Source organism: Symphalangus syndactylus, chromosome 10 (assembly GCF_028878055.3).
Source record: "Symphalangus syndactylus isolate Jambi chromosome 10, NHGRI_mSymSyn1-v2.1_pri, whole genome shotgun sequence".
Classification (NCBI taxonomy): domain Eukaryota; kingdom Metazoa; phylum Chordata; class Mammalia; order Primates; family Hylobatidae; genus Symphalangus; species Symphalangus syndactylus.
The window spans coordinates 78,796,375-78,809,932 of record NC_072432.2 but is presented as its reverse complement, the minus strand read 5'-3'; the positions used below and the strand labels follow the sequence as shown (position 1 = coordinate 78,809,932).

Here is a 13,558-nt window from a genome sequence, read left to right as displayed (position 1 = left end):
CTAAGCAACAAGGACAATTGTGAGACTATATAATTAAGCCTTTTCATGAAAGAAAAAAATTCCTCTTCTTACCCATAGTTTGAGGCTGTCTTTAGCATAAAAGATAAGGTTGCAATTAGAGGGATGCACAGCACAAGTACCAAATTATGTTTATTAGAGGATAAAAGATTCACATGTAAGTGTATTTTGTGTTGTTAAAATGAAAATTACATGAATTGGCTTTGATAGAACATAATAGAACATTTTTGCTATGATGATATATTTTCTTTTTAAATGGCCTTAACTGAAAAAGCTGTAGAAGTGACTTATATTTAGCAATTTCTTTAGCCACTGTCAGTTAGGATCTTAAGGAATTATGTGAACTTAAAATACAAATGACATGACTTTTAGAAAATGTTATAGCAGAAGATATTTAAATAAAATGTAAAATAGGATTTAAAGTCAGGAATATATATGCCAGTGAAATGAACAATTAACTTCGTTACATAAATCTTAAATCTTATAATGCACTTCTTATATTTATTATAACAAATTATGAAGTAAGCTATTGTATTATATTGTCTGATTAAATTTTGGAGGTAAAGTACTTTCTTTTGCATTCCTCCTGCTTCTTTTGGAAGACAACAAGAATAGTTCATTTTTAAAAGTGCATTAAATGTTTATGTCAACTGACCTATCATTTAGTTTAATAAGGAAAGAAATTTATCAGGCTTAACTTTGAAATATTTGTACGTAAATTTTCCACAGCAAATATGCAGAGCCAGGCTGACTTCGGGCACTCAACATACTTTTGTGCTACTTTCCTTAGTTGTGTATGCTTAGATAATTCAATTTAATGTTATTAATAAATTGAATAAAAAGAGAATCAGAAGGATAAATATTTGTGCATACACACTCACATGGAAACAAAAACATACACATGTACTCAGGTGCATGCACACACCCACGTGGTGAAGAAGTAAAGTAACATCCACATTGTTCTGTGAATTCATAGGTCCTTCTATTCAATTCTTTAACTCAAGCCTTGCAAATATATGGCAGGGTATAGAAATATGTGAGGAACTCCAAGCAGGATGTACAATGATGGGACAATAAATTATTTTTAAAAAAATTACTGATATGGAGGAATCAAGTGAGAGTTCGATTTCTAAAAAAAAAAGACAAGAGCTGTTCTCTTTAAGGCTCGGAAACATCTGAAATAATAGGAAAAGATGAAAGCTCCTTACAATTGGCTGGAGAAGTAATCAATTTGTAGAAGAATGATAGCATGAAAAACATCTGTGAATAGAACCTGGATGAGTTGGAGGAAAATTTGATAAAATTCTTGCATTCATTCTGTAGCAAAATATAGTAAGTGAAATAGAAAGGTGAAATTATTGTAAAACAGTGTGGGAATATTTAGTGTAATCCAAATTTTGTTTTGTTTTTTTGTAAAAATTTTGTCATGCTACTATAAAAAAATACCCAAAACTGAGAGGCTTAATATAACATAAATTTATCATCTCTCAGTTCTATGAAGCTAAAGCCTGAAATCTAGGTGTTGGCAGGGCCATGCTTCTTCTGAAGCCTATAGAGAAGATGCTCCTTTGCCTCTTCCCAGCTTCTGGTGGTGGCCATGGATCCTTAGTGTTTCGCAGCTTATAGCAGCATAACTCCCACCTTTGCCTCCATCTGCACGTGACATTCTCCCTGCATCCCTCATCATCTTCCTCCTGTGTATGTCTGTCTCTGTGTCCAAATTTTCAATTTTTAAAAGGAAACCATCATTACTGGGTTAGGGCCTACTCTGAAGACGTCATTTTAAATCGATTACACCTTTAAAAACAGTATTTCCATAAAAGGTCACATTCTAAGGTATTGAGGGTTAGGACTTCAATTCATCTTTGGGGTAGAGGGAGATATGACCTATCCCGTAACAATGTTACTTCCAGTACGTTGCATAAGAAACACATACACTGGACCAGGTTCTAAGATCTGGGGAGGGAATATACATGAAGATAAAGAACTGAGCTTCAATACAAACCTATCCTACCCCTAATTCAGACTGCATTGCATCCTCTGGCACCTCACCTAGTCTTTCAATGTCTCTTCATCTGTAAATTGTAGTACTCCCTGAAAAGTTGTAAGGATTGACAGCATGACCTTGGGAGTCCAGTCTTAAAAATATCCTATTGATGAATATCACAAGAGTAGTCTTTGCTCAGTTTATGTAGCAAAGTCAGCTGGTCGACATATGACTGAAACCTAAGACACGTTTTCTAATCAAGGCAACAAATTAACCCCCTATCTTGCTCAGGAAAAAAGCCCTCCAGATGAACATAAGCAAGTTACTTTATCTCCTCATCTTAAAATCTGGTTCTGGTATTTCAGCAATTGTGTAGAACTCTCTAAATTAAAACTAACTCATACAAATTAAAACGTGTAAATCCTTCGAAAAGTTGCTAAACAAGCTTATCCATTTTTAAGGTTCATAGAAGAACAACTGCTGTCAACTTTTCTAAAAAACTTAAAAGCAAAGATTGTTAGTGTTATTTTATATTATTTCTAATAAGATAATGTCACTGTCTCCTATAATTATTTCCATTATTTTGTATTAAAAAAATCTCAACGTTACTTTTATTTTCAATTCTGTGTCTATAATACTAGATTAAAATTGAGATACTGAATTACACTTAAAACAGTAAAGAATTCCTTATCAAATATTTTCTTTTTTTCATTATATTTTAAGTTCTGGGATACATGTGCAGAACATGAGGGTTTGTTACATAGGCATACAGGTGCCATGGTGGTTTACTGCACCCATCAACCCACAATCTATATTAGATATTTCTCCTAGAGCTATTCCACCCATTGCCCCCCACCTCACAACAGGCCCCAGTATGTGATAGTCCCCTCCCTTTGTCCATGTCTTCTCATTGTTCAACCCAACTTATGAGTGAGAACACACAATGTTTGGTTTTCAGTTCCAGTATAGTTTGCTGCGAATGATGGATTCCAGCTTCATCCATATCCCTACAAAGGATGTGAACTCATTCTTTTATATGGCTGCATAGTATTCCATGGTGTGTATGTGGCACATTTTCTTTACCCAGTTTATCACTGATGAGCATTTGGATTGGTTCCAAGTGCTTACTATTGGAAATAGTGCTGCAATAAACATACATGTGCATGAGTCTTTATAGTAGAATGATTTATAACCCTTTGGGTACATAGACATTAATGGGATTGCTGGGTCAAACGGTATTTCTGGTTCTAGATCCTTGAGGAATAGCCACACTGTCTTCCACAATGGTTGAACTAATTTACACGCCCACAAAAAATGTAAAAGCATTCCCATTTCTCCACATTTTCTCTAGCATCTGTTGTTTCCTGACTTTTTAATGATTGGCATTCTAACTGGCATGAGATGGCATCTCATTTTGGTTTTGATTTGCATTTCTCTAATGACCAGTACTGATGAACTTTTTTTTTATATGTTTCTTAGATGCATAAATGTCTTCTTTTGAGAAGTTTCTGTTCATATCCTTCACCCACTTTTTGATGGGTTTTTTTTTTTTTCCTATAAACTTCTTCAAGTTCCTTTTAGATTCTGGATATTAGCCCTTTGTCAGATGAATAAATTGCAAAAATTTTGTCTCATTCTGTGGGTTGCCTGTTCACTCTGATGATAGTTTCTTTTGCTGTGCAGAAGCTCTTTAGTTTAATTAGATCCCATTTGTCAATTTTGGCTTTTGTTGCCATTGCTTTTGGTGTTTTACACATGAAGTCCTTGCCCATGCCTATGTCCTGAATGGTATTGCCTAGGTTTTCTTGTAGGATTTTAATGGTTTTAGGTCTAACATTTAAGTCTTTAATCCATCTTGAATTAATTTTTGTATAAGGTGTGAAGAAGGGATCCAGTTTCAGCTTTCTACATATGGCTAGCCAGTTTTCCCAGCACCATTTATTAAATAGGGAATCCTTTCCCCATTTCTTGTTTTTGTCAGGTTTGTCAAAGATCAGATAGTTGTAGATATGCGGCATCATTTCTGAGGCCTCTGTTCTGTTCCATTGATCTATGTCTCTGTTGTGGTACCAGTACCATGCTGTTTTGGTTACTGTAGCCTTGTAGTATAGTTTGAAGTCAGGTAGCATGATGCCTCCAGCTTTGTTCTTTTGGCTTAGGATTGACTTGGTGATGCGGGCTCTTTTTTGGACAGGTAACCTACAGAATGGGAGAAAATTTTTGCAACCTACTCATCTGACAAAGGGCTAATATCCAGAATCTACAATGAACTCAAACAGACTTACAAGAAAGAAACAAACAACCCCATCAAAAAGTGGGCAGAGGACATGAACAGACACTTCTCACAAGAAGACATTTATGCAGCCAAAAAACACATGAAAAAATGCTCATCATCACTGGCCATCAGAGAAATGCAAATCAAAATCACAGTGAGATACCATCTCACACCAGTTAGAACGACCATCATTAAAAAGTCAGGAAACAACAGGTGCTGGAGAGGATGTGGAGAAATAGGAACACTTTTACACTGTTGGTGGGACTGTAAACTAGTTCAACCATTGTGTAAGTCAATGTGGCGATTCCTCAGGGATCTAGAACTAGAAATACCATTTGACCCAGCCATCCCATTACTGGGTATATACCCAAAGGACTATAAATCATGCTGCTATAAAGACACATGCACACGTATGTTTATTGCGGCACTATTCACAATAGCAAAGAGTTGGAACCAACCCAAATGTCCAACAACGATAGACTGGATTAAGAAAATGTGGCACATATACACCATGGAATACTATGCAGCCATAAAAAATGATGAGTTCGTGTCCTTTGTAGGGACATGGATGAAACTGGAAACCATCATTCTCAGTAAACTATCGCAAGGACAAAAAACCAAACACCGCATGTTCTCACTCATAGGTGGGAATTGAACAATGAGAACTCATGGACACAGGAAGGGGAACATCACGCTCCGGGGACTGTTGTGGGGTGGGGGGAGTGGGGAGGGAGAGCATTAGGAGATATACGTAATGCTAAATGACGAGTTAATGGGTGCAGCAAAACAACATGGCACATGGATACATATGTAAGAAACCTGCACATTGTGCACATGTACCCTAAAACCTAAAGTATAATAATAAAAAAAGCGATTCTAACTGATATAACTAGCATATAAATTTTGAAAGCTTTCTTGATGAATTGCATTTTAATAAAATATATTATTGTATAAATATTTTCCTGAAAGCCTGTGAATGGAAAATATATTTTAAAGAATAATAACTTCAGAAAACAGTACTTTCAACTTTTAAATTTTTCCATTACCAGTATTTTATAATAGTGGCTATGTTGGCTGAACTAAATATCTACAAGTAAAATTTTTATTTTTATTTTTTCTGTGAACATTACTATAGTATGATTCTCACATGCTGGCTTAAATTTTACTTGCCATAATCTGAAACATGCCTTTTATCAAAATAAAGTCATGAAATATTAAAATCAGAAATTAATATTGAAATCAGCAAACATCTGTTGATTGTTTAATACGGTACTAAATTAGGCTTTCTTGAGACCAAAAACTATAACGTATGTATATTATTTGCCATGAGATAATGTAAAATGAAGCTTCATATGAACAAAGAAAGCAAAAACAACATGCCAAACCCTGCACAAAAAGACTTACCATAAGACAAACTGCTGTAACAAGCCCCTCTTGGACAACCCATTTTTCTGATGAACTACAGTCTCTTTTGGTAAAATGAATATCAACTTTGGCTGAAGATGTTCCTGCTGGTCTTTGGCTCTTGAGCACTGACATTACTAGTGATGATTTTATTTTTTTTAATTTTTATTTATTTTATTTTATTTTTTAGAGATGGGGTCTCACTCTGTCACCCAGACTGAAGTACAGTGGCAGAATCATACCTCACTGCAGCCTCCAACTCTTGGGTCCAAGCTATCCTCCCACCTCAGCGTCCCGAGTAGCTAGGATGACACCTAGTGTGCACACCACCGCACCTGTTTTTTGTTTGTTTGTTTGTTTGTTTTGTTTTGTTTTGTTTTTTAAGAGACAGAGGGATATGTGTCTTCTTATATGACTCAGGCTGGTCTCAAACACATAGCCTCAAGCAATCCCCCTGCTTTGGCTTCCCATAACGCTAGGATAGCAAGCATGAATCACCACTCCTGGTCCCCAGTATTGCTTTTGTATTGATTAATTCATGTCACATTTTTATAACATTTAACATTTTCAGCAATATGAATTCAAATGAATAAACTAAGTTGCAAACATCATGGTAAACTGTAGTTCCATCCAACTGTATCGAAGATGTCTAATCCTTTAATATGTCAACCCTGCCCACACCTATGGCCAACCACCTCCTCATAGATTACCAAGGAAAAGAAATCAGAGGTAAATGTTATGTAATATATGCATATAACAGACTAACATGGCTGAACTATATAATTGATTTTAGAGACATTGGTGAGGTAAATCTGTAATGACCAATCGAATCTGGTTTCATCCCTTGTCAACTGTATTTTATTCACAATTTTGAGAATAGGTGAGGCATAGTATAATTTGATTGTGAACATAAATCTGGTGCCTGTGAATAGGAAAAAAAGACTGGATAAATATTAGGAGGGATATGGAGAGGTGAAAAACAATGAAGAATATTAAATAGTTCCCATCTGCACTGCACAATTTCTCAGTACATTATTTTAATTAATTCCATACAGCACCATAATTGTATATTTTTGTACACTTTCAGTCATTTGTCAAAAGTACTTTATGGTGTTTTTTTTTTTTAACAGTTTGTCTACAATGCCTACTTTATTTCAGAAATCAGGCACTTAATGCAAATTCATTGAAGATTGAACCAATTATTTTTCTTCACAGACATAATTTTACTTTTTTAAAATTTTTTTAATAGTTTTTGATGGATGGGAGACTTTTGTAATTTAAATGAAATGGAAATTGTTTTAGGTCAAATGTATAATTGTGCTAAATCTTTCCATGTTTGATAAGCTATTCGCAATAAATTTGTACACTATTTAGCCAGTATTCCTAGACACTTTATCGTCTCCTTTTTCTAGTAAAGCATTTGAATCCTAGGATCCAGCAAAAGATAACACTTATAATTTAATATGTCAATAAAAGATACATAATTCAATTTAAAAAGGCTGCTGTAACCAGTTTGACTATAGCATATTATAGCTATTATTGAAATAGATGAAAGATAGTAGATTAAATACTTTATGGTAATTTTATGGTACTGAGATTTGTTTTCTTGTCACAGCTGAACTGAGATTTCTTATCACATAGCTATAAAAGAGATTTCTAGATTTACATATCTAATATTTGCATTATAAAAATAAAGCACCACAATTATTTGCGTATCAAGGGTATCCGTAACAAATATGCAATAACATGAACATACGCAAATGATTGACACACTTTTCCACTTTGCATCCTGATATTGTTTTACTTCTGTCATAGACATGATACATGGTTGAACTCTGAAGGCATGGTAAGGGAAAATGGAAGAAAAAAAAACAAATATAACAAAGACCTCATATTATCACTTATTTGGGCTTACTAATCATCAATTTCCTGCATTAAGACTATTTTAAAAAAATCTATGAGAATAAGTACATTTCCACGAAAATGTGGTAAACAACAAAAATATACCAGGATCAATTATCAAACAATAAGGAGTTATTGAAGAATTATAATGTCTGCTTCAATATGGCGGAAACATTACCATTAAAACTTTTTTGTATAGTAATTAGCAAAAAATAAACTTCCACTTGGGAAAATTATGCTTGCATAAAAGAAAGTTAATGCATTTTATCCATCTAGTAGCATTTATCATTGATCCTGTTTTTTAAAAATTGCAGTACTTGAAGCATTTTAATAGCATTCACTTGCTTTTGGCATTTTGAAAATATTTATATCACTCATATTGTCCAGAATCTTTCCAGAATCATTTTCTACCTTTTTCCATCGTATTCTGTGCCTGAGGAGGCTGAACTTCATGGACTGAGTCAATAGGCTCTCTGACCCTTGAACTTCTCACTGGATTTAGGCCATCTGAAGAGAAAATTAGGGGGCAGGGTGACAGTAAGAGTGAAATATATTCCTGGCTCATTTTTTGTCTGGTTGCACATTAGCTATGGCTAATTCTCAACTGAAGTCATAGTTCCTGTCAGATGGCCATGTGAGACTACAGCACTCCCTTCAGGTTGTGGGAATCTCTCCATCTTCCTCACTCCTTGAAGATGAGAGGTGATGATACTCTTCAACCTGTTAGGCCCAGTGTGGAGGGTTCATCATTCCATGTTGGTTTTCCTTTACCATGCTGATACCTTTGTAAATATCATTTTATTCAATGCCCTTTAATTACTACATTTGAGGGTGGCAACTGCTTCTGCCTAGAACTTGAACTGTTACATTTTTCTTGAATTTAGTATAGTATTTTTATATTGGACAATATCATAATTCAAATACCCAACATTATCAGAAAAGTAAAAATGTTGGATTTTTAGTATACTGACTTATAAGCACATGAGTAAGTGACCTTCAGTAAATACTCATTACACATTTGCCTGCTAACTTAGGGTATAGTTACTCAAAGTTAACTTTTTTGATGAGTAGAGTCATTATCAATTAAAATAGTTTATTAACACTTATAGTTTAAACTTTAGGTACAAATATAGATGACATGGATCAACAGAAGTTAGGTGTTAAAATGGACTGTGCAAAATTGTCTTCTAGGAAAGCTTATCATTTGTACTACCACTAACATCATAAGAAAATAAATATTTCTGGGCAGTAACAGTATGGATTTTGTATATATTTTTTAATTTTGTCAGTCAATTAACAAAAAGTAGCATCTTAGTATTGTTTTAATTAGTATTTTGGCTGCTAATGAAGCTGGATTTATTTTTATGTGCATATTGACAATGTGCATTATTTTTTAGTGAAATGTCTCCTCACAGTTTTATTCATTTATGTTGGAGTAATTAAGTTTTAGAAGGCTCTGATGTCCAAGATTTTATTGAAGGCAATATAAATTATATAAAATATAAATTATGATGTTTTCCATTGATGTGAGGTAGACGTGGAGGACATTCTTGAGTGAAGATGATGAGTTTTGTTTTGGACAAATGATACATTTGTGGGTACCCATGGATGTCATTTATATGACATGGGTAGACGGATGGGTAGTTGATTTTACAGTATATTAGAGCTTGGTAAAGAGTTTTGTACTGTAAATATAAATTTGTGAAAGTTCAGAGTACATAAAATTTAAATACTCTAAACGATTAGTGTGTAAAGTGATTTTTAAAAACTATAATATTATAGAGAATACCAATTTAATGGCTTTGGAAAGAAGTTCATGTAGAAGAGGCAGAAGGTGCAGAGAAGGAATAGAAAAATTAGAAGCATGTAATATCATAGAAAGTGAGAGAAAATGTTATCAAATATTGGGAAAGGTCAAATAAAATGGAAACAAAAAATTACAGTTTTTTAATTAACAAAAATATTTCCTTAGTGACTGTGTTGAGAGACATTTTAGTGTTATGGCAGAACTAGCAACATTAGAACATAAAGAACAAATGGAAGTAAGTGACTGAAGATGAGGGTGTAAAAAATGTCATGAAAGGACTTTTATTGTGAAAGAAAATTCAGACAGTTTTATTTGCAGGAAGTTGTGGAACTGAGGGAATTCAGGTAAGTGTTTCCAAAAAATTAAACTGTAAAAAGAATTGAGCATATTTTAATTCATTAAGAATCAAATAAGACTTAATTAAGACTTAATTATTAATAAAGAAACCAGATGTGTCAGAAAACTACAAGCACTTTTACACTGTTTGTGGGACTGTAAACTAGTTCAGTCATTGTGGAAGTCAGTGTGGTGATTCCTCAGGGATCTAGAACTAGAAATACCATTTGACCCAGCCATCCCATTACTGGGTATATATCCAAAGGATTACAAAACATGCTGCTAGAAAGACACATGCACATGTATGTTTATTGTGGCACTATTCACAATAGCAAAGAATTGGAACCTACCCAAATGTCCAACAAGGATAGATTGGATTAAGAAAATGTGGCACATATACACCATGGAATACTATGCAGCCATAAAAAGGATGAGTTCATGTCCTTTGTAGGGACATGGATGAAGCTGGAAACCATCATTCTCAGCAAACTATCACAAGGACAAAAAAACAAATACCGCATGTTCTCACTCATAGGTGGGGATTGAACAATGAGAACACATGGACACAGGAAGGGGAACATCACACACCAGGGCCTGTTGTGGGGTGGGGGGAGGGGGGAGGGATAGCATTAGGAGATATATCTAATGCTAAATGATGAGTTAATGGGTGCAGCACACCAACATGGCACATGGATACATATGTAACAAACCTGCACGTTGTGCACATGTACCCGAAAACTTAAAGTATAAAAAAATAAAAAAAAGAAAGTGTATAGCCCTAAACGCCTTATTCAAGAAGTTAGATCTCAAATTAACAGTCCAACTCTGCATCCAAAGGAGCTAGGCAAAAAGGACAAACCAAAACCATAGCTAGCAGAAGAAAAGAAATAACTAAAATTGGAGCATATAATAAGATTGAGATGCAAAAATCCATATAAAAGATCAATAAAACAAGAGTTGGCTCTTCAAAAAATAAATAAGATTGATAGATTATTAGCTAGATTAACACAGAAAATGAAAAAGAAGATCCAAATAAGCACAATCAGTAATAACAAAGGCAATATTACAACTGATCTCACAGAAATACAATAGATCCTCAGAGACTACTGTTAAAAACTCTATGCACACCAATTAGAAAACCTAGAGGAAATGGATAAATTCCTGGAAGCACAATATCTCCCAAGATTGATTCAGGAAGAGATTAAAACCCTGAATAAACCAATATCAACTTCTGAAGTTAAATCCATAATAAATAACCTACCCACAAAATAAAGCCCTTGACCATATGGATTCACAGCTAAATTCTATAAGATGTACAAAGAAAAACTGATACAATCCTACTAAAATTATTTCAAAAAATCAAGGAGTAAGGGTTCCTCCCTGACTCACTCTATGAAGCCAGCATCATCAGCCTAATACCAAAATCTGGCAGAGACATAATGAAAAAAGAAAACCTTTGACCAATATCCCTGATTAATATAGACCAAAAAAACCTCAATAAAATAATAGTAAATCAAATCCAGCAACTCATCAACAAGTTAATACACCACAATCAAGAAGGCTTTATTCCTGGGATACAAGGATGGTTCAGCATACACAAATCAACAAATCAGGTATGAGAAAGAAATAAAAGGCATCCAAATAGGAAAATAATTCAAACTGTTGTGGTCTAGCTATCTATGTCTGCACCCAAATTTTATCTTGAATTGTAGCTCCCGTAATTCCCATGTGTCCTGGTAGGGACCCTGGGAGGTAATTGAATCATGGGGTCAGGTCTTTCCTGTGCTGTTCTCATGATATTGAATGAGTGTCACCAAATCTGATGGTTTTATAAAAGAGAGTTCCCCTGCACATGCCCTCTTGCCTGCCACCATGTAAGGCATGATTTTGCTCATCCTTTGCCTTCTGCCATGCTTGTGAGGCCTCCCCAGCCATGTGGAACTGTGAGTCAATTAAACCTCTTTCCTTTATAAATTACCCAGGCTTGGGTATGTCTTTATTAGCAGCGTGAGAACAGGCTAATCCACAAACTATCTCTCTTCACTGACAATATGATTCTATACCTAGACAATCCTAAAGACTCTGCCAAAAAGCTTGTAGAACTCATAAACCACTTTAGTAAAGTTACAGGATACAAAATCGAAGCACGAAACTCAGTAGCAATCCTATACACCAGTGACATACAGGTTGAGAGTAAAATCAACAAGACAATTTTACTTACAATACCCAGGCAGATTACCTGAGGTCAGGAGTTTGAGACCAGCCTGGTCAACATAGTGAAACCCCCATCTCTACTGAAAATAAAAACATTAGCTGGGCATGGTGGCACATGCCTGTAATCCCAGCTACTCAGGAGGCTGAGGCAGGAGAATTGCTAGAACCTGGGAGATGGAGGTGGTAGTGAGCAGGAGATTGCACCATTACAGTCCAGCCTGGGCAACGGAGCAAGACTCCATCTCAAAAAAAAAAAAAAAATTCTAGGAATACATCTCACCCAGAAGTGAAAGATCTCTACAAGGAGAATGACAAAACAATGATGTAGGAAATCAGAGATAACAAAAATAAATGGAAAAAATATTCCAAGGTCATAGATTGAAAGAATCAATACATAAAAGTGGCCATACTGTCCAAAGCACCTTACAGATTCAATACTATTCCAAGCAAACTACCAATGTCGTTCTTCACAAAATTATAAAAATAAAAATAAACTATTGTAAAATTCATATGGAACCAAAAAACAGTGCAAATAGCCAAAGTAATCCTAAGCAAAAACAACAAAGCCAGAGGAATCACATTATCTGACTATATTATAAACCTACAGGAACCAAAACAGTATGGTACTGGTACAAAAACAGACTCATAGACCAATGGAAGAGAATAGAAAAATCAGAAATAAAACCATATACCTACTACCATCTGACCTTCAACAAGGCTGGGAAAAAAAAAAAAAAAGCAATGGATAAAGAACTCCCTATTCAAAAAATAATGCTGGCATAACTGGCTAGCCATATGGCGAAGAATGAAGCTGGACCCCTACACCTCACCATATACAATAATTTATCCAAAAAAGATCAAAGGCTTAAATGTAAGACATCAAAAAATAAAAATGCTAGAAGACAACCTAGGAAGTGCACTTCTTGACATTGGCCTTGGCAAAGAGTTTTTGGCTAAGTCTCCAAATGCAATTGCAATAAAAACCAAAATAGGTAAGTGACACCTAATTAAACTAAAGATAATCTGCACAGCAAAGAAATTATCAACAGAGTAAACAGACAATCTACAGAATGGGAGATAATAGTCACAAACTCTGACAAAGGCCAAATATCAAGAATCTATAGGAAACTTAAACAAATCAACAACCAAAACACAAATAACCCCATTAAATATGGGCAAATAACATGAACAGACACTTCTCAAAAGAAAACATAAATGCAGTCAACAAACATATGAAAAAATGCTCATCATCTCTAATCTTCAGAGAAATGTCAATCAAAGCTACGATGAGGGCTAGGCACGGTGGCTCATGCCTGTAATCCCAGAACTTTGGGAGGCTGAGGCAGGTGGATCACTTGAGGTCAAAAGTTTGAAACTAGCCTGGCCAACATGGTGAAACCTCGCCTCTATTAAAAACACAAAAATTAGCTGGGTGTGGTGGTGTGCACCTGTAATCCCAGCTACTCGGGAGGCTAAGACAGGGGAATTACTTGAACCCAGGAGGCAGAGGTTGCAGTGAGCTGAGATTGTGCCATTGCACTCCAGCCTGGGCAACAGAGTGAGACTCTGTCTCAAAAAAAAAAAAAAGAAAACAAGCTGCAATGAGATACCATTT

General features: G+C 35.0%; 1 long non-coding RNA gene across 1 annotated transcript in view; it reads right to left on the bottom strand.

The window, feature by feature from the left end:
* Positions 1-6,525: 6,525 nt before the first annotated feature.
* Positions 6,526-13,558, bottom strand: part of LOC129492332 (uncharacterized) — a 59,905-nt gene continuing 52,872 nt past the window's right edge. Inside the window, exons 2-4 of the long non-coding RNA XR_008660795.2 lie at positions 7,998-8,093; positions 7,441-7,519; positions 6,526-6,606 (exon numbers count right to left, since the gene is read on the bottom strand). This is a non-coding gene — a long non-coding RNA (uncharacterized lncRNA). The remainder of the gene's footprint in view (positions 6,607-7,440; positions 7,520-7,997; positions 8,094-13,558) is intronic.